The following is a 4,515-nucleotide window of genomic DNA, read 5'->3' on the forward strand; positions in this document are numbered from 1 at the left end:
AGAACTTTGAGTGATCAGGAAAGGTCAGAGATCATGAGTGGAACTTCTGTAAGTTGACTGCAATGAATCCGTTGGCAATGTCCTGCATGTAGCATCACCATCAGTGAATTTACCAGGCCAGAGGTCCATTCCCTGGTGATGCTAGTACTGGATGAAGCACTCAGCCTCAGAAGAAATGAGGAAAATGCCAGGGTAGCCATGGACTGCAAAGGTTTACCCTGGACTCTTCAAGGTTTTTTTTTTTTTTTTTTCGGGGGGAGGGTGGTCTTACACCAATTGTCACCTCAGGCCTTTAAATAACCAAGTCTTGAAAAGATTATTAAGTTCTAAATGTCCCCTAAATTCTAAAGAAATAACGAACACCCATAACTTCTTGCTGTAATGAAAACTACTATTGTTTTCACTTATTTCTATAGAAGGAAAAAAGGGTTTGGGTGTGAGTCAGTGGTAAGTGCTTATTTAACATGAACAAAACCCTGGGTTTAATCCTCATAGTCATAAGAAGTAAATAAAGTGGGGGTTTCTGGTTTCTTTGAAGACTTCACTTTTTGGATCGACATCACTGAGCTGATCTTTGTGCTTCCACAGTTGACTTTGCAGAGAGAAACATTCCAGAGGCCTTCTTGGGGCAGTCCACCAGAGTCTTGCTGTTTTCCCTGACTTGTTGTGCTGATTTGTGGTGCTGCTTGGTGTTGGCCTTTGGACTGGACTGCTGGTATCCTGATGACCGAGTTTGGTAATCCCCTAAACACCCATTGACCCTAAGTAGATAAAAGAGGTCTACAGCTCTTTTTCCTACTAATCTGTCTAAGGTTTGGGAGGAAGGGCATGTATGTGGAAAGGAGGTAAAGGTGTTTGAGAACTCTAAATAAAGAAGGTTTGGTGGAAAACCTGAGCCTATAAGTAAATAAATAAGCATCCTTCTTCCTGCCTGTTTATCCACTCAGGAAACACTAGGGGCTGGCATCTGGATGGTGATGGCACATGCGTTTATTCACAGCACTTGGGAGGCAGAGGCAGGCAGGCAGATCTCTGAGTTAGAGGCCAGCCTGGTCTACAGGGTTTCTGGGACAGCCAGCTAAGGCTACACAGGCTTCCAGTATGAGTACTGCTCTGTACTCAGCTGGAAAGAAGCCTACACATAGTTGGCCTCTCAGTGACTTACATGCCATTGATAAGGAGAGTAGTAAGGAAGCTATGAGAGAAGTGGTTAAGAGCTAAGCTAAAGGGTCCAGGTCAAGTAGGATTAGGAGTTTGGGTGCTATTCTAAAGACCATGGGAGACATGAGAGTGCTTTAGGAGAATTGCAATGGTTTACACCTTGGAATCTGGAAAAGCTAACTGTGGTTGCTGATTGGATATTTAAAGGCAAAATAAATGTAAGAAGAGTAAACCCGGAAATCTGGAGAGGTGATGGAGCTCAGACTGGGTGGGCTTAGGGGGTAGAGAGAAGTCAGTAAAGTGGACGAAACTGACATGGAGAAGAGTGGCTATGAAGCTGAGGCTGCCCGAAACCTTCTTGAGAGCCAGGCACAATGGTGCTGGTCTGTAGTTTTAGCACTTTGTAGGTGAAAGCAGAAGGATCCTGAGTTCAGAGTCATCTTCAGCTACATAATGAATTTAAGGTCAACTTGAGCTATGTGAGGCCCTGTCTCAAACAAAGTAGAAAACAATGTCTTAAAAACCTTCCTGGGTGGAGCTCCAAGCAGATCTCTCTGCATTAGGGTGGTTTTCCAGTAGATCCAGTGTTTTTAAGTTCATTCCTTTATTCTTTCTATTGTAAGCCTGCCTATAAGGATGGTAACTGTCCTTGATAAAACAAACAGAAGAAACTCTGGCCCTCACAGAGCTTCCTTCTATCAACCAGTGCGATAAACAAATCTACAATGTAGCACATGGAGAGGTGATTGACCTTAGCTGAGAGGGAAGGAGGGTCGGGAGGATGAGGTGTGGAGGTGGGAGGGGCTGTGGCTTAAGTAGGGTATTATACAGGCCTCACTGAATTGATGCCCTCTGTAGAACAAAACAAAACAAAAATAAAAACAAACAAAAATAATTTTATCTAAAAATGTCAAAAGACAAAGGCCGTACCTGATATTTTCATTGTTCTTGGTGGGAATGTGGTATTTGCTGAATAAACAAACACACCAAAATTAAATGAACAAATCTGAATGCATTTTTTTGTTGTTTTGACTTGGTACCATAAATTACTGCCTAAATTTGAGTAGAAACTGTAACTTCAAAGATGTGGGGTTTTGATTTTTTTTTTAATTCATTCATTCATTCATTCATTCATTCATTCATTCATTCATTTGTTTAAGGGGCTGAAGAAATGACTTGGTGTTTAAGAGCACTGGCTGCTCTTGCAGAGAACCAGAGAACCGGGGGCCAGTTCCCAGCACTCACATGGTGGTTCACAGCCATGTATAGCTCCAATTTCAGGGATATGATAGCCTCTTTTGATCTTCCCAGGTTCTACACGCACATATCTGCATGTAGGAAAAACACATATACACACAGAATAAAGTATGAGATGTACGCTGCTTTGGGCATGTACTTGTGGAGGTCAGAGGACAGCCTTTACAAATCAGTTCTCTCCATGCACTGGGAGGGAAATCAGGTTGTTAGGTTTGTGAGCCAAACATCTTTATCCTCTGAGCCAGCTCACTGACCCAGCTTTCTACATTTCAGTAGCGGCATCCTTATTATTCTGGCTGTGTGTGAATGGAGGTGCTTACGTCATTGTGATCAGAAGGCAATACCACTTTCATGTGAGATCTCATATGAAGCACATTTTCACCAGATTGAAAAGTATTTACACATGACATTGTTGAAATTGTCATCATCATCATCATCATCATCACCATCGTTGCCACCACCACCATCACCATCATGATGCAATACCGGGGAGTGACCTGAAGGATTTTTACATGTAAGCTTGAAAGACCCCCGCCTCACCCCAAGTTAAACATAGCTAACGCCATTTTGGGGTACACCACTGTTTTGAGAAACTCTGTAGGCTAGATGGGGAACTGGAAAATTACTAAGAAACCCGGCTGTGTCACCCACTTGGGATATCTGTGGTCAGGCTGCCCCAGTTGAGCTAACAACAACTTGTTGTGACCACCCTCATGGGATATCTGTCAGAGACTGTTCCAGCTGAGATAGGGAAAAATAAAACAACAGGTGGCGGGCCACGTTAAGGGGTCATCACAACCGTGTTGACCACCCAGTTCCTGGAATCCTGGTGTCCCTGCCAAACTCTGACTCAAGTTGTGGTCTCATGTAAATGTACCAATCAACTCCCTGTAACCATGCTTCTCGCTTCTGTACCCGCACTTCTGCTCTAAAACCCTATAAAAACCCCAGCATTCCACCCAGAGGGCGCGCAAGTCCTCCGAGTGACTTTGCCGCCCCGGGTACCCGTGTATCCAATAAAGCCTCTTGCTGTTTGCATCCGAACGCCTGGACTCGTTGATCCTTGGGCAGGGGTCTCTCAGACGGAAGATACCCTCCGGGGGTCTTTCAAGCTAAGCACTCCACCTTTGCGCTACACCCCCAGCCCTTCTTACGCTTTCATTTTGAGACAAGGTCTCATTAAATTGCTCAGGCTGAACATGAATTCACTCTCTAGTGCTGGCACGCCTTGAATTCAGAATCCTCCTGCCATTGTAGTTCTGTGCCACCAGGTCCAACTTCACATGAGTCACATGATTTTATTTATTATTATTGGGCTTTTGTTATTGCAACTTCACATGTGAGCATCAAACATATATACACATGCTTTTTTATGGATGATACAGGAGCATGACTATCCATACTCTAGGACATGCTTAGCTATCCATCCCAGCCCTGCTACTTACCTTCTTCAATTTCATTCCTGTATTCACAGACATGCCGCATGTCTGTGGCAGCTTTGGATTCTTCTCAAGATCTTTATTTTATTTTATTTTATGTGTAAGGGGTGTTTTTCTTCATGTATGTCTGTGCGTGTCATGTGTGCAGTGCCTGTGGAGAGTAGAAGAGCATATCAGATGCTCCAGAACTTTGGCCAAGTATTTTCCTGGCCCCACAAGTAAACAGAAAGAGCAAAACAACCAACAGATGATTAACTCTACAAAAGCCATTCTACAGCTAGGGCTGGGTGGTCACCTATAATGGACACATTCAGGCTTGTAGAGGCAGTAGGATCGTGAGTTTGAGGTGAACGTATGCTATGCAGTGAGTCTCTGCCTAAAAATGAAGAGTACAGCAAGAGTGTATTTTTATGTTTTTTTTTTTTTTTTTTTTAAGTCTTCATGCTTAGGCTGGACAAATGGTTCAACTATTCTAAGCACTTGCTGCTTTCCCTGAGTTTGTTTCCCAGCACCCAGGCTGGGCTGCACACAACAACCTTTAACTTTAGCTCTAGACTATCTGGTGTCCTCTTCTGGGTGTCGGTGGGCACCTTCACACATTCTCTCTCTCAAACACACACACACACACACACACACACACACACACACACACACACAC

Source organism: Psammomys obesus, unplaced genomic scaffold (genome assembly GCF_907164565.1).
Source record: "Psammomys obesus unplaced genomic scaffold, mPsaObe1.curated_primary_1811, whole genome shotgun sequence".
In the NCBI taxonomy this organism is placed as follows: domain Eukaryota; kingdom Metazoa; phylum Chordata; class Mammalia; order Rodentia; family Muridae; genus Psammomys; species Psammomys obesus.